This window comes from Eumetopias jubatus, unplaced genomic scaffold (genome assembly GCF_037043125.1).
Source record: "Eumetopias jubatus isolate StellerSeaLion01/CBP00866 unplaced genomic scaffold, mEumJub1_p1.0 scaffold_13, whole genome shotgun sequence".
NCBI classification, from domain to species: Eukaryota; Metazoa; Chordata; class Mammalia; order Carnivora; family Otariidae; genus Eumetopias; species Eumetopias jubatus.
Window position 1 is genome coordinate 92,090,936 of NW_028274819.1, and position 18,298 is coordinate 92,109,233.

Here is an 18,298-nt window from a genome sequence, read left to right on the forward strand (position 1 = left end):
TTCCTTACCCCATACTGCTTCACACATAATGGAATTCTTTGGTATCATAATCATTAGGAAAATAGGAATCTGAAAATCATAAAGTGAGTTAGGAAGTAGGCCATCTTTCTAGTCAAATCTTTGATTCTGTTGGTGAGAAAGCTGGGGCTCAGAGAAGACACATGAATTACTTAATTCAGTTAAGCTGTGCCTTAATAATCATTGGAGATGTCTGTTAAACATACGTGTTCTTAAAAATAAGGTCTATTAATTAGCTTAAAAGACAGTATATATTCTCAGGCTCTAAACTCAAATTACTGAACCAGAATCTCCAGAATCTTCAGGAAATTCTTATGATGAGGTAAAAAGGAAACATCCAAATGAAATGCAACAATTTTTCTACAATGCAGCTACTCTGTTAAATGTAGGACATTTAACACAGGCGTACCATCTGCTATCCTCTCTTCATTTAAGCATATACATCATTTATTATAGTCAATACCATCCCAGTTCGCTAAGAATTAATCACCATTAAAATATTTCCAAGTTTTAATTTATGGAAGTCATTTTCTACTCTAAAGCCCAGTCTATGCTCTAGATTGGAGAAGAACTGGTAGAAGAGTGGTTACTTCTACTGTATGTGGGACAACCTGTTAGCTTGGGGATGGTTTTAAAAAATACACAATGAAAAGTGTGTATGCTTATGCTCTTCCTTTAAACATGGTTCTAAAAGGCCATCATCTGAACAAATTACAGCCATGCAAAAAATACTCTGTATTAAGAAAGATTAAAAAAAAGTAAAAAGGGAATTAATTTAATGTTTATTAAGTTTTGAAGACAGACATCTTCAGAATTCAGTGCTCAGTTCAGCTACTAAACCTGAGTTTTAACAAACTGTTAGATAGTGCTTACCACATGCCAAACACTATTTACAAATATTAACTCATGTAATCCCTATAAGCTTATGAAATACCATTATTACCCTATTTTTAGGGATGAGAAAACTGAAGGACGGAAAGGCTGGATAGCATAATTCAAACCAAGGTGGTCTGCCTCCCAAGACCATGGTCTGAAATATTCTATTTATTACAATCTAAAAATGTTCTCCAAGTATTAGCATCTCACCTTTTGTTCATTTGTTTTTAATTTGCAGGCCAAAACTATCAAAAAAGGAAGATCCCACATTCCAGAAAGATTTACTCGAAATAATTCTGTGGCTCAGGTCATGATCTCAAGTTCTGGGATTGAGCCCCACATTGGGCTCCCAGCTCAGCGGGGAGCCTGCTTCTCCCTCTCCCTCTGCCTCTCCCCCTGGTTTGTGCTCTCTCTCTCTCAAATGAATAAATAAAATTAAAAAAATAATTCTGTATAATGCTTAACAGCTGCTCCATGACCAGGTGCACTGCTGATGTAATCATGGCACCCACTTAAACTCAAGCTGAATGAAACAGCTTTTTCTGGTGACAAGTGCTATTTGTTACATACCCCCAACCACCACTAATCTACCTAGACCGGTCCTATCATTTTCTCCTGGAAAATATGCTAGGCCACTTTTGCTGGATTCTAACAGATGGTAAATTCTTGATGTCTATACCTAAATACTAAGCTTTCTTATTTTTTTTCTTTACAGAGTCAACTATTCTGAAGGTCCATTCATTCTACATAATTTAAGATAATTAAATATGGCCAACAGCTCCTAACAAGTTGTTACTGCAATGTTTTGGGTCCTCTTATTTAGGAACTGAATGAGAAGAAATTCAATATCACCACATTATATCTGATCATATACACATCCTGTTTTGTAACAGGATAACATCTTTCCTTCAGGCTAAAGGATGCCTCATAGGCTACAATCTCACACATACACCCGAAGTGGCATCAAAGCATAAACCATATCTTATTTCTTCCAGAGTACTGTTTCAGAAAAAAAGAAATCCATTTTAGTGTTTATCCTAAACAACATGCCGTTTACTTATAAAAAGCTTCCACACTGTGAAAATCTTATAAAGTATTCCTAACATGCATCAACTAGTTCACACATTAAATTCTTTTTGTGATCACTATTTGAGCTTTTCATTTCAGTGGGACTTGCTATGTACAGCAGAGATGGGAAAAGCTTTTCTGCCACAAGAAAACCAAAGGCAATTGCCTGTGGCAGTGTCTTTGTTACTACAATTACTGCTAACGCCACCAAAATATCCTTCAAGACTAAGAGAGTTCCGCAAAACAAAAGTCAAATATTTGGTAAATGCTCAGAAAAGTAACAGCAACCTCATTAAATTTTGTAAGGCTCAAGTCTGCATATAAGAAAGGACACTTACACTTTGAAGCCTGTCAGCTTGGCAGGAAAAAGGATGCTTCCATCTGGTAAATCAAAGGGAAAAATCAAGGCAAGCGTTTTGGGAAAAATTCATTAAGAAACAAAAAAGGGACAAGAGGAAAAGGGGTGGTTATAGGACTGAAATTAAATTCATATAAACTAGAGGACTTGTAGATTTGAAAACATTAACGAATCCCAGTAGCTCTTGCTTTCTTAGCATCTTGGTGCTGCAATGATAGCAAAATCTGGTTCCGTTTCCGGTTCAAAAATCAGAGTGAGGTCTCTCCCCGTGCTTCTAGTGTGTAGTGTTCAGCTCAAACAACTGGCAGGCCAGAAGGAACTCAGAATACATTCTGGTATATGGGTGGATGGAATAAATCAAAAGGAGAGAGAAGTTCTAATGATGACATTTTTGCCTGGAAATAAAAGATCTACAACGACTAGCTTGGGGAAGTGGTACCTTTCTTGCCTTAAAAGATCAGTTTTATTTACAGCAAGCTTTCCCCCATTCTATTAAAAAAAGGCGGGGGGAGGCACCTGGGTGGCTCAGTCTGTTAAGTGTCTGCCTTTGGCTCAGGTCATGATCCTAGGGTCCTGGGATCAAGCCCAGTGTCGGGGCTCCCTGCTCGGGAGTATACCTTCTGAAAAGGTATACCCTGAAAACAATGACACATGTTGCTAAGGAAGGAGACTTTTTAATAAAATAGTTTCCATGTATCAAGTAAAAATCATACAATTTCACCGCAAATGACAAAGGGTAGTCACTGAAAATGAGATTAAATAAATCAAGATTTTATGTTCTGGGGAGTCCTTGAAAACTATATCTCTCGCTCTTGCTCTCTCTCTCAAATAAATAAAATCTTAAAAAAAAATAAAATAAAATCCAAAATGGTATCATAATGTACTTAACATGTTTAAAAAAAAAAATAAGACCGTGACTAGAAGACTGGTTTATTTCTCTAGCACAAACACATAAAAGGGTTAACTTCATTTTTTAAGGGAAAAAGACAGTCATCCTCCAACTTGGAAGAAACCAAATCCGTCTAGTTGTGGCTTTTGGCCTAATTCCAACACATCTGGTTTTTAACAACTATGGGGGAGGGAGAAAGGAAAAGATATCCAGTATATATAGTACTACAAAAGCGTACTCAACAAACTTGTTGACAATTAACAAATCAAATGTTTTACTCAGGTAGTTGGTGAATTCAGTTTTATAATGTAGACTGCACCCTTTCCTATCAGTGTATAAAACAAATTTTCCATCTTCTTCCTTCTAACACACACACTCATACACACAGATGAAACTGATACAGAGGAATCACATCTACAAGCGCTAGGGCTGGATTCCTCTGTGTACCCCAGTCTTGAAGCATTTCCTCTACCTCTGGTTAACTCAGTTTGCTCTTACTTCTGTATCGAAATTGTATGCACCTGACATCCTCTATGCTCTGTCAGATAAGATCTGCATCACACTTACTTCCTGAAAATCTGTTGTAACGTAGTCACTGGTAAAATGCCAGATGGACACTACTGACTCTTGGTATTTTACCAGCAAACACTGACCCAATATGTCCAATATATGAATGACCTCATCAGAGCTATATATGAATGACCTCATAAGAAGCTTGATCCCAGGACCCTAGGATCATGACCTGAGCCAAAGGCAGACACTTTACCGACTTTAAAGAATGAGAGGTTTGCCCCAAATTCTAGAAAGTCTTTTAATTCAAGTCCTAAGATCAACCACATTAGTATTCCAGGCTAAAGAGCTCAGATGTTGTTTATATCAGTTATTTTCAATTATAAAACCAGAGTAACATATTACGTACAGGGAACAAAACTGTTTCAAGAAGGAACGGTAGGACATCCAAATTAAAATTTCATCTGAGGGCGCCCGGGTGGCTCAGTCGTTAAGCGTCTGCCTTTGGCTCAGATCATGATCCCAGGGTCCTGGGATGGAGCCCGGCTTCAGGCTCCCTGCTCCACGGGAGGCCTGCTTCTCCCTCTCCCACTCCCCCTGCTTGTGTTCCCTCTATGTGTCTCTCTCTGTCAAATAAATAAATAAAATCTTTAAAAAAATTTTTTCATTTGAATTAGAAGTTGGTGACTGAAGTTGATGATTTTACTGTGCAAAGAATGATAACTTCCTTCTTTGTCAACTGCTTTCCCTCCTGTGAAGCTTCTGAAAAGGTATACCCTGAGAACAATGACACATGTTGCTAAGGAAGGAGACTTTTTAATAAAATAGTTTCCATGTATCAAGTAAAAATCATACAATTTCACCGCAAATGACAAAGGGTAGTCACTGAAAATGAGATTAAATAAATCAAGATTTTATGTTCTGGGGAGTCCTTGAAAACTATATCCCTCCTCCTAAGACACTGTGGGTTTTGGATGGCAATACTGTCAAGGGCTGACTTTTCATGCCAAAAGAGCACACACAATACCACTGCATACAAATGCAGGTTCATCCAAGTTTGGGCGATCCCAGAAGATCTCATCATTATAGAGGATCTCTCTCTGAGTTAAAATTTGACCAGCCTTAAAGAAGGGAAGACTATTCTGTCATAACAAAAATAAAAATGTTTATTAAGACTATCCCACCTAATTTCCACCCCTTTTCACTTGCTTGAGGATTTCTGACTCAAAGAGTACTGAATTTGACAGTTTAAAAAAAGTTACATTTTGACAATATAAAGCTTGGCAAACGTTATGATTAAAAACGCTAAGTTTACTTGAATGTTAACAGTGATTAAGTGAATTCACGGTCAACCTGAGGTGAAACACCTCAGAGGTCCCTACATCGTAGCCATGGAATCCAACCCCATTAAACAGCAAAACCAAGGATAGGATACAAGATACAAAGTAGATTTGCTTTACAATTATTCTTAGAGTTAACTAAAAGGAAAACAAAATGTTCTTCATTTAAGATAAACAAAAAGAAATCACTCAAGTCCAATTTATTCATTACTTTCAAATTCATGTTCAAGTGCATAAACAGATATAACAGATAAAAAAATAATTGAATAGACACCCATCTTAGGTTCCTAATTATGTTTAAAACTCAGTTATCAGAATATCCAATAAAGAGTGACTAAGAATAAACTTGCTTTGAGTGTATTCTATTTCTTTTAATCTTGTCTTATAACAGCTGTAAAGTCTACTAAACGTTAGGTTCTTAAACTTTCCACCTAGAATGGCAATGGAGGGGCGCCTGGGTGGCTCAGTCGGCTAAGTGTATGACTCTTGATTTCGGCTCAGGTATCGTGGGATCAAGGGGTCGTGGGATCAAGCCCCACGATCCCCATATCGGGCTCTGCACTCCAGAGAGAGTCTGCTTGGGATTCTCTCTCTCCTTCTCCCTCTGCACCTCCCAACAGTGCATACACACTCTAATAAATAAATAAATCTTAAAAAAAAAAAAAGAATGTCAATGGAACTGGAGGCTTAAAGAGCTGGCAGTATTTCCTTTAAAAGAGGGTTAAAAAAAAAAAGAGGGTAGGCCACTAAATTTTGGGATGATTCATATGCAGTCCTATCTGGAGAAAGAAGAGAAAAAGCCCTGCAATTTTTTTTTAAAAAGCGCTTCTAATTTGCAGTTCTATGAACACATACCATTTTCCTTTTTTTCAGCGAGAAGAAAGTACAGCTGACCCTTGAACAATGTGGGAGTTAGGGGCACCAACCCCCTCCATGAAGTTGAAAATTCACATATAACTTCTGACTCTCCCAAACTACTGCTGACCATAAGCCTTACTAGTAACATGAACAGTTGCTTAACATATATTTTCTATGTTATACGTATTATGTACTATATTCTTATAACAAAGTAAGTTATTTTCTCTAGAAAATAAAATGTTAAGAAAATCACAAGGAAGAGAAAATACATTTACAGTAGTATACTCTATTTATCAAAAACAAATCTGCATAAGAAAATAATCCCATTTACAATTGCATCAAAAACTAAAATATCTAGGAATAAACTTAACCAAAGAGGTAAAAGACCTATACTCTGAAAACTATTAAACACTGATGAAAGAAATTCAAGATGATGCAAAAAAATGGATATTCCATGCTCAAGTTAGAAGAATAAATATTGTTAATATGTCTATACTACCCAAAGCAATCTAAAGATGTAATGCAATCCCTATCAGAATACCAACGGCAATTTTCAGAGAACTAGAACAAACAATCCTAAAATTTGTATGGAATCACGAAAGACTCGAATAGCCAAAGTAATCTTGAAAAAGAAAAACAAAACTGGAGATACCACAATTCCAGATTTCAAGTTATATTACAAAGCAGTAGTAATTAAAACAGTATGGTAATGGCACAAATACAGACACATAGATCAATGGAATAGAACAGAAAACCCAGAAAGAAACCCACAATTATATGGTCAATTAATCTTTGACAAAGGAGGAATGAATATACAATGGGAAAAAAGTCTTTTCAATAAACAGTGTTGGAAAAACTGGACATCCACATGCAAAAAGAGTGAAACTGGACCACTTTCACCATACACAAAAATAAACTCAAAATGGATTAAAGACATAAATGTGAGACCTGAAACTATAAAAATCCTAGAAGAGAACACAGGTAGTAATCTCTCGGACACTAGCTGTAACATTTTTCTAGATATGTCTCTTGAGGCAAGGGAAACAAAAGCAAAAATAAATATTGGGACTATATGAGAATAAAAAGTTTCTGCACAACAAAGGAAATAATCAACAAACCTAAAAGGCAACCTACTCAATGGGAGAAGATATTTGCAAATGACATGTCCAAAAAAGGCTTAGAATCCAAAATATATAAAGAACTGCTACAATTCAACACCCAAAAAAAATCCAATTAAAAATGGGCAGAGGACATGAACAGACATTTCTCCAATGATAGAGATGGCCAACAGACACATTGAAGATGCTCAGCAACACTCATCATCAGGAAGATATAAATCAAAACTAAAATGAGATAATCACCTCACACCTTTCAGAAATGGCTAAACTCAAAAACACAAGTAACAACAAGTGTTGGTGAGGATATGGAGAAAAAGGAACCCCCTTACACTCTTGGTGGGAATGCGAACTGCTGCAGCCATTGTGGAAAACAGTATGGAAGTTCCTCAAAAAATTAAAAATAGAACTACCCTACAACCCAGTAACCGCAGTACTGGGTATTTATCCAAAGAATACAAAAACACTAATTCAAAGGGATACATGCACCCCTGTGTTTATGCAGCATTATTTACATAGCCAAACTATGAAAGCAGCCCAAGTGTCCATCAATAATTGAGTTGATGAAGAATAAATGGTATATACATACAATGGAATATTATTCAGCCATAAAAAAGAATGAAATCTTGCCATTTGTAACAACATGGATAGAGCTAGAGAGTATAATGCTAAGCAAGATAAGTCAGTAAAAGAAAGCAAGTATCTTAAGATCTCACTCATGTGGAACTTAAAAAACAAAGACGCAAAGGGGGGAAAAAAGAGAGACAAACCAAGCAGCAGACTTTTTTTTTAAGTAGGCTCCATGCCCAGCAGAGAGTCCAACGCGGGGCTTGAACTCATGACCCTGAGATCAAGACCTGAGCTGAGATCGAGTTAGACACTTAACCAACTGAGCCAACTAGGCACCCCAACAGATTCTTAACTATAGAGAAACAACTGATGGTACCCAGAGGGAAGGAGGGTGGGACGGCGGAATAAAACAGGGAATGAAGATTAAAGAGTACACTTATCAGGATGAAAAAAAATTCTATGTATAAGTGGACCCATGCAGTTCAAACCTGTGTTATTTAAAGGTCAAATGTAGAATGTTTTGCTTCAGAAAGTCAAAGACCCATGCTTCTGAGCATTTTCTTTAGTGGTCTCACTTGAACTTCAACCTCATGGGAAACTAGGCTAGAAACAATGAACAGCAATTCACAGATAGGACTCAAATACAAAAATCAACCATGACAAATTGGGAAAGGAATCGATGAGAAAGAAGAAATTAAAAAAGATACTCTATGAAAAATAAAATTCAGAAACATGGGAAAAGATTATGGCAAGTATGGTTAGAACAACTCCAGTGATTGCACTGGATAAATTGGTTCTTTATAAAGCACACTGTGCATCTGAAACAAAGGGCACTGAAGACATATACCAATGTAAGACACCTGATATGCATGGGACTTAGGCAATACTCTACTAGATTGTCATTGATTAGGATCTTATGAATGTAGTGTGATGATTTAGACTGGAAACTTAAGAAACACAAGGAAAACACAGAGTCAAAAAAACAGAAAATTAGACCACCTAATTAAAAAATGTTAAAAGGATTTAGAGCTACTGAGTTTGAAAAACATAAGGGAAGTAAAATCAAACCTGCTCTTAGAGCGCAGTTTCCCCTAAGCCCAATCCTCAACTATATCACTGCTCCTCTTAGAGACAAGTGTATTTGGCACCCCTGCCATCCTTTGCTATAAAACAAAGCCTTTTGGCTTTCCACCTGGAGACCTATAAACTGGAATGGTAAAATTTCAGTTTTTACTAAATGCTAGGTCTTAAGATCATGTGATCCAACATCATTTCTTATTCATAGAAAAAGAGATTTTTGTATGTTTAGCTGCCCTATGAAATGAGCTTAAATTTTGTGTTACTTTGGAATTATCTAATTTAAGACATGAGTCTAGGTGTTCATCAATAACATCTACAGAACATTCACAGGATGGGAATTCTCAGCCCTATTATTCATGTATTTTGGCTTATGAATTTTGAAATTGAGGAGAAACTCGTTCCTAGAAGACCAAGTAACTGTCCCTCCCTCTGGACACACTAGTCTCTTTCCTGGTACTCAAACAGGCCCGGTACACTCTTGGTTGTTCCTTCTGCCTGGCATGCTCTTCGTAAGTTTTAAATTTTTGCTCAAATCATACCTTCTCAATGATGCTACCCCGACTACCCTACTTAAAACTGCAATCTCTCCACTTAATGCATTAACTGCTCTACTTTTTAAAGATTTTATTTATTTATTTATTTTAAAGATTTTATGTATTTATTTGACAGAGACACAGCAGGAGAGGGAACACAAGCAGAGGGAGTGAGAGAGGGAGAAGCAGGCTCCCCACTGAGCAGGGAGCTCGATGTGGGGCTTGATCCCAGGACCCTGGGATCATGACCTGAGTTGAAGGCAGACACTTAATGACTGAGCCACCCAGGTGCCCCGATTTTATTTATTTAAAGCATGTGCATGAGCAGGGGGAAGGTCAGAGGGAGAGGGACAGAATCCCAAGCAGACTCAGCACTGAGCGCAGAGCCCAATGCAGGGCTCAATCCCACGACCCTGACCATCATGACCTGAGCCCCAACCAAGAGTCAGATGCTCAACCGACTGAGCCACCCAGGCTCCCCTAACCGATTACTTTTTATTTCAAAGCCCATACCACTCTCTAACATATTAATTATATTTATGACAAGCATAATAAATATACTAATTATGTTTATTATTTGTCATCTGCCTCCACCCACTGGGAAGTAAGCTTTTCAAAGGTAGGAATCTTTGTTTAGTTCACAATATATATCCCAAGATCCTAGAACAGTACCTGGCAGATGGTAGGCATTCAGATATTTACTGAATGAACTAACACAAACGCAAAATGTTGCTCATGATTTGAATTATAAGAAAGAATTTCCTGTATTACAGACAACACATTTCCTACTAAAAGAAATACCCCATTAATGCTTTGAATGTAGCAAAAACCATGAAAGACCATTTCTTTTTTAAGTGGAACATATGGGAAAAGCCACATTCCTGTGAACATTGTGTGCACAGTAAATCAACATTCAGACTATCAATTTTCCAGATATGATCGTAACAGCCAGTGATGGTAATCTGATCCTAGCAGGCAAAAGAAGGATTTCAGACTTTAGGTTTCAAGGCTATCCTCTGACACTAACTGAACATTTTTATATATAAATCATTTTATTTTTGTAACTCATGTTTCTGACATCTAAGATGTAAATTGATTCTTAAGGGTAGATTCTTAAGGCAAGAACTCTGTCTGGCAAATGACTCCAGGACATCAGTATTTTGGGCTAAGAAATCAGTTTCTGTATTTTATATACTAACTCTATCCAAAGTGCTTTCTTTACACATGACTAGAGAAGAAGAAAAGCTTATGTAGCGGCAAAAGGGATTTCAAAACACAAACTGGATTAAGTCACAGTTTAAAACCATTCAGTGGTTTCTCACTGCAGTTAATAAAATGACTCCTCACATCATGGCTACAAGACCCAGCTTGATCTGACACCTGCAGTCCTCTTTCTAACATCCCATCCACCCCTCTCCCTCATTCACCAGGCTCTAGAGCCACATAGGTCACACACACTTTCCTGGCTTACACACAGAACATGGCTTGGGGTGCTATATTCTTCCAAATATTTCTGCCTCCCTCCCATCCTTGAAGCCTCAGCTTACCTGTTACCTCAGGGAGTCTGCTTATCCACCCCTCTCAACACCATTTATACTTCAGCTCCTTATCTGCATCTCTTAACACTTGCGAAGATTGGCCTCTCCCATAAGAATAAAAGCTGTTTGAGGACAAGTACAGTCTGTCTCAGTTATCATCCTATTCCCAGCCGCTAGCGTGATCTCTGTTATACAGTAAGTATCTATACAGCCAGTAAATGCTCAAGTATTTGCTGACTGAATGAGTATGTACCTACTGAGTTAATTTGAGGTCTAAGAGATCAACTGATTCTTTTAATTTTATAAGCTGTAAAAACAGGGTGAATGGGTCAAGTTGTAGTGTTGCATCTTTCATGCCAAACAAATACATTCTGTGACGGATCACCACCCACCTGTTTAAGGCTAATGTTCAGTGCTACACATAAAAATTCTCACCTGCTTTGGAAATCTTCCTCTTTTGGTCTTCTCCTCCCTACTACATGAAAAGAAACTAAGATTGCATAGTACTTTTGTGAAAAGCCTACAGATTTGCTTTATAAAACAAAGCTTGTGCACTTAATTCTGCCTGGGTGGCTCAATCAGTTAAGCGTCTGCCTTCCCCTTGGGTCATGATCCAGGGGTCCCGGGATCAACCCCGCATCGCATTGGGCACCCTGCTCAGCAGGGAGGCTGCTTCTTCCTCTCCCACTCCCCCTGCTTGTGCTATCTCAAATAAATAAATAAAACCTTTTTAAAAAAATTCTGTCCAATTCTATAGTCTTCCTATGGCCTGATCATGACGACATTCTGTATATGCTTACAGAGTTTAGAATGATAGGGACTGTATTAGTCCCAAATTGTTGAATTTTCCATTCAAATATCCATTAAATGCCAGGCATGATGCTAACAATATTATTATTACCACACCCACCTCACCTCCACCAAACACTGTATCGTATTTACAATGAGCCAGGCACTGTTGTCTACACTTTACAAATGTTCACTCTTCTATGAAGTACACACTATTATCATCACATACCACAGATATCATAGATAATGGAATCGAGGCACACAGATGTTAAATAATTTGCTGTAGGTCACACAGCTATTAACGCCCTAGCTATTAACACACTGGGAGGCTGACTCCAGAGTCCACACTGTGAAGACACAATGCAATGCTTCTCACCAAATATGACTAAGATCATACCCTGAAGGGCCATGCCCTTAAAAAGTTTCCGCCTTAAACAAATAACGCAACATATTTTAATAAAAAAGAAAAAGAAGAAGATAACAGGAGAGGAAGAAAAGGGGAGTATGTCAGAGGGGGAGACGAACCATGAGAGATGATGGACTCTGAAAAACAAACTGAGGGTTCTAGAGGGGAGGGGGGTAGGGGGATGGGTTAGCCTGGTGATGGGTATTGAGGAGGGCACGTTCTGCATGGAGCACTGGGTGTTATGAACAAACAATGAATCATGGAACACTGCACCAAAAACTAATGATGTAATATATGGTGATTAACATAACAATAAAAAATTAAAAAAAAAGTTTCCGCCTTTTAGGAGAAATAGAACTGTAAGCAAATATATATAACACATTTGTGCTAAGCTTAATGTACTTCTGTGAGGTGCAGGAAAGATTAACAAATGTGTTCAAGGAAGATCGAGAAAAGCTTTATGGGAGATAGACACCACCATGGCAAAATTCAGCGAAATAATTAGTATTTTTCTGCCTTTAGGTCTTGGAAGCATCTGACACTTAACTCCGTTCTCTTCTGGATATTGTATTTTCCTGATTTTCCTCCTGTCCCTCTAAGGGAAGCTCTTCTTCCTCTGTCCAGTCCCTAAATAGAGGGTCCTCAGCAGACTGCTTTAGGCTCTCTTGTCCAGTCCTGTCACATATTCCCTCCCCTCCCCCTCCAGCTACTCCAATGGCTTAAAGTACCAACTAAATGCTAACACCTCCCTTATCTCAGTCTTCAGCTCAGACCTCTCCTGTGTTTCAGACCCAAGAGATTCCTGGATTACACAGCCCTTCACAACTCAAAGGTCCTTTCAGACGTACTTCAAACTTAAAGGTCAAAAAACAGTTCAACAATCTGTTCCTTATCATGTGTTGTTAGGTCTCTGGCAGGAATAATCTCTGGGTCATAGGGTTACAGGTGATTATTTCCCTCTTCCTGTTTCAAGCACCAACACGAGTATTTATTGATTTTGAAAGAACGGTCATATACTTTAGAACTGTACTTGCAAGTCAATTTCAATAATCCTTAAGAGCAAGAGAATGATGGATGAAAGGCAACTCAGAAAAGTGGTTTAAGTTCGTAACCTTAGTCTAACTTGATATTCTTTCCAGGATATTTGCTTTTTTCTAATAAAAATTAACTGACAAAATTCTCTTCGACCTGGAAATGAACTGAGAGATGAAAGCATTATTTAGATCTGAACCAAGAATCTGAAAGCTAAAAAAAAAAAAAAAAAAGGAGGTATGATCTGCCACAGAGGCCACCACAACAACTAGAAAGATCAGGCTAAGTTAGAAGAAACAGCTTTAAAAGCACTGCTTTGCTGAGCAGGTAGCATAAATCTTAAAAAGTAGCCAGTAAAAATAACCGGGGAAAGAAATAGGTGAGAGAAAAACAGGTTAGGAAGACCTAAAAACATACTTTTGTTAAAGAGTGAAGGAGGTCAGTGAAGGTGGAGGGAGGAACTGGAGGGAGCAGCAACAGAGGGCTGAGCAGCTCGAGCCCAGGGGACAAGGATGCTTTATCAGGGAAGAGAAAGCACTCTCCTCCTTGACTAGCAAAGGATAAGGTCCCCAGTAGGCCCTGCCGGAAATACGTCAAGTACAGTGAAGTACAAAGAGCAAACGAAAACCACCCTGTAATCCCACCTGGTGATAACGACTGTTGATATTTTGGTTTCTGTGGAAAAAGGCAGTTTTCAAGAGAAACTCTTGGAAGAAGGGCAAGCATGCTGGTTTCACGCTCTTCAATTCAGAAAACTGTATTTGTTAGAGTTTGCCCCTGCTTTTACACTAAATTTTCTGTTTTACACATAAGCCCCTCTTTTCATGTTTTTCTTTCAACTTTTCATCCTTCATCTTAGTAAAATCAACTTTTAACAGTACTCAAATAGCTTATAGATTCATCAAAAGAGCAGCAGCAGATGTTTCTACAGTAGAATAAAGCAAGCAGCAGCACACTTCTAGGGCCTGAGGGCAGGGAGGAAATCAGAGTGCAGGAGACCGAGGAGGGAGTGAGCAGGTGGCTAGACCCTCCCCAGTCCTGGTGGGCATGGCTTAATGGGATCTAAACTGTGGGGTGAAGCACTAAATTCTCATTAAATGCAGGGGCTTGCCATTATTTGGGTGTTGATAGTCATTCCGGCAAGAGATTCCATAAAGCTGCTGCAACGCAGAGCAAAACCTGAGAAACTTTAAAGGATCCTCTTTGAAGCTGTCATATCCACGTAACAAGAATGGATCTTATGAAAAAGGATCAAAGAGAAAGAAAAGAGGGGAAGGGGCGGAAATCAGAGAAACAGAGGAAGAAAATGTCCCAGAACGGAAAGACATTACTTTCCAGAATGAAAGGGTCCAATGAGAACCCAGAACAATGGATAAGGAAAGATACCATGGTATAAGAAAGTCCAGAACAGGGGCGCCTGGGGGGCTCAGTCGTTAAGGATCTGCCTTCGGCTCAGGTCATGATCCCAGGGTCCTGGGATCGAGCCCAGAATCGGGCTCCCTTCTCCGCAGGAAGCCTGCTTCTCCTCCCACTCCCCCTGCTTGTGTTCCCTCTCTCGCTGTGTCTCTGTCAAATAAATAAAATCTTAAAAAAAAAAAAGAAAGAAGAAAGTCCAGAACACCAGGGATAGAATATTCTCAAAGCTTCCAGTAAGAGAGAAAAGAAAAAAACCAAACCAACGAAACAAGGTCTCATAAAAAAGGATGTGATTGCTACCTCTCTAGAGCAATTACAGATACCAGACAGTACAACCATGCCTTCAAAATTCTGAGGGAAAATTATTTCCAACCTAGAATTCTATAACATTTCCAAACTATCAGACGAGTTTGTGGGCATTCAAATACTTCTTAGAAAATAAAAAGGTAAGCCAAGAAATGGGACATGGGTGACAGCCCAAGAGGAGAGGGAAGGGCAAGAGCAGTTCCCGAATGATACCTGGATAGTTCTCCACTGGAAACATCAAGTGACACATCTGAGCTCACAGAAAATGTTACTGATAAGAATGTGACAATTATGTTGGAGCATCTGGGAAAAAATTAACAGTATGGTACGTATGTGAAAAAAAGTCAAAGGTCAACCTAAACACAAGGGCAGAGCTGAGACAGATCATTTACCTCAACAGGCCAAACACTGGGGGGAGAAAAAAAAGCAAGAAATAACATCAAATGATTTAGAAATATGGAGATAATGCCTGAGGAAAGAGCAAAATAACTGAGTGGTTCCCTCTAAAGAACGAGATTATGAGGTGGGAAGAACATAGGGACTAGCTTTCCCCCCATTCTTTTAGCACTGACTCTTTAAACCATACATGTTAATTACTTTAATAAAAAACAGAATAAAAAGGGAAAAAATAGCAACATATAAATTTTGCCATTTTTCTCTCTATATTCTTTAGTAACTTTTCCTTTCTTCTAGTCTATCCATAAACAAAAAAACTTTTAGCCCGAGGCCCTGCTGAGCAGGAAGGAGGGAGGGCAATAGATTTCTGAGTTTTGTTTTTGTTTTTTTTTTTAAGATTTTATTTATTTTTGACAGAGAGAGAGTGTGTACAAGCAGGGGAAGCAGCAAGCAGAGGGAGAGGGAGAAGCAGGCTTCCCGATGAGCAGGGAGCCCGATGCGGGGCTCGATCCCAGGACCCTGGGACCATGACCCGAGCCGAAGGCAGACGCTTAACCATCTGAGTCACCCAGGAGCCCTGATTTCTGAGCTTTTAACTCAACATTTTCCTGAATCAAAATTTCTAGAGGAGGGATCTGTAGATTTAAAAGTACGATGGCGGTTCTTACCATCAAGCAAACTGAGGAAATGCTGCCTAGTACATGGGGATCAGTAAACTCAAGCGTGGATTTGGTTTTCTAACTCAGTTAACAGTGCAGCTCTCCTATTAACAGCTAGTGGAGGTTATTTTCATTAACCCAAAAATATCATTAAATGCTTAATGCACATTCCAATCATTAACAACTGAAACACAAACAACAATCTAATTTTTAACTTACTGTTGTTCAAATGCAGGAAATAGGTTTATTCAACTTAAGCAACTATCTGTTGCAAATACCTTCTTGAATTTCTCTAGAGATCCTGATATCCTCTGGCTTTTATCCAACCACATGGTTGAATAGTCCCTCAATTTTCCATTGTTCATGTTCTAGAAACGTAGTTTTCCATGTTCACTCTTCCAAATGTATATTCCTTTTCCCTTAAGATACTTTGCTCATCTTTTTTTATTTTTTGAAAGATTTGATTTATTTGACAGAGAGAGACACAGCAAGAGAGGGAACACAAGCAGGGGGAGTGGGAGAGGGAGAAGCAGGCTTCCCGCTGAGCAGGGAGCCCGACGACGCAGGGCTCGATCCCAGGACCCTGGGACCATGACCTGAGCCGAGGGCAGACGCTTAACGACTGAGCCACCCAGGCGCCCTGCTCATTTTCACTTATATAAACACCACAAAATATATAGTTCTTCACAGTCTTGAAAATGCTCTAAAGATCTTATTTTAACTTACAATCATGAAACGCTAATAACTTGAGTACCTTCTACATGCTAGGCATCCCATATATTGATTTGTTGCTCACGGCAACAATATTATTTGGTATTATTAATTCTGACACCTATGGAAAAACGGAGGCTAAGAATAAATGCTTGTAAATAACAAAGCCTGGTGCAAACCTCAGTGTTTTCAAAGCTCATGCTCTAAAAATACCATGCTGCCTTACTTCTAGCAAGCACTGGAATTTCAGAAATCATCTAATTGTTCACCGTACTTGCTTTTTGGGGTGAGACAATTTAAGGTCCAAAACACTGAAGTGAATCACCTAAATGGCAGAATTAGACTAAATTCCGTATCTCTTGATTCTTACTCTATTTAAGACATATTTAACAAATCCATGCACCTGGTGCTATACCAGTACACCATATACTGGTATGTGAGACATACCTAATATTTTTTGAGCCTTAACTACATGCTAAGTTCTACATGCGCACTTTAACCTGCATGAACTCAATCCTTACAGTAGTCCTAAGGCAGATATTATCCACATTTCACAGGACAAAGAATCTAAAGCGAGAGAGGTTAAGTAACTTGCACAAGGTTACACAGCTGGCGGTTGCAGAGCCAGGATTCTGAAACCATCTTTCTGACTCCAAAGTGCAAGCTCTAAGCCAGGGCGCTCTGAGCATCCTTAAGGTACAAGCTGCACGTCCCTTCTGAATGCCCACAGTTTTATTTTTCTAATTAAAAGAGCACGCATGATGTGTGGACTTTTCTCGAATCCTGATGCAAACAAATTAACTAATTAAAAAAAGAGAGACCAATCGGAAAATTTGTCCACTGACTGCTTGCTTAGTGATACAAAGGAAGGTGTGATAATGGTATTGTGGTTTTGTTAAAAACCAGTCTTTATCTTTTACAGACACATACTGAAGTGTTTACAGATAGTTCAACATCACCTGGGAGGTCAGGGTGGGGTGTAGAACAAGGGTGGCCCTGCGTTGGTTGGTTGTAGAAGCTGGCTGATGGAAACATGGGGTTCATTATTTTCTTTACTCCTATAAATGTTTGAAATTTACAATTAAGAAAAAAATGCATGATAAAAAAACTAGAAAAAACATGATATTAACGGTATTTGGGAAACAGCTATGAATGATTTTTTCTCCACTCTACACATTTCCTGTATTACTTTTATAATGGAAAACATATTTAAAGAGATTCTCTATCTTCTCTAAGTAGGCAGAGCAAGACTGCCCATAATCTACAGAGATCAAAACACTGTGACAAAAGCATTTCCCATCTCTTCACCAGTTAACTACTTTTCACAAACTTTTAGAAAGGTCACTTTGTAAGGATAAGTATGATCTTCATATAAACTAGCCAAGAGCATAAAGGCACATAAGAGAGAAATAAATTAGAGGCAGATTTAACAAATACAACTAACAATACAATTCCTCTCAATAGTTAGAGTTTGGTCAAAGACCTCAATTGTGTAATTCTGACTTTCCTAAATGGTCAAACAGGCCACAGGCTAGGGATCTCTTCGGTATGGTGTGGTCAGGTGGGGACTGGACTCAGCCTCAGCTCCCAGGCCAGCTGTCTTCTGTTGGCAGCCTCCAGTTTTCCTCCATGAAACAACAATTATTTCCACATGTACCATGACATGGAAAAGTGTGGGAAGTACTGGTCTAGGCCAGACCTGTCTTGAGCATCACTCAAAAGCCAAATAAAAGTATAATGAGGGGCATTAGCGGTACAATGCAATCTCTTTAAAATGCTGACATTTTAGAATGAACTAACACCCATATTATGGGTTATACCACAATGTCT

General features: G+C 38.6%; 1 protein-coding gene across 2 annotated transcripts in view; it reads right to left on the reverse strand.

Annotated features, from left to right (window-relative positions):
- Nucleotides 1–18,298, reverse strand: part of SIRAL1 (SIR2 antiphage like 1) — a 46,594-nt gene that overhangs the window by 24,568 nt on the left and 3,728 nt on the right. The window contains exon 2 of one of the 2 annotated variants that reach the window (XM_028120783.2): nt 2,301–2,343. The exons of the other annotated variant lie outside the window; for it this stretch is intronic. The gene's annotated coding sequence lies outside the window, so the exon portion shown is untranslated. The remainder of the gene's footprint in view (nt 1–2,300; nt 2,344–18,298) is intronic. 2 annotated transcript variants of the gene reach the window in all.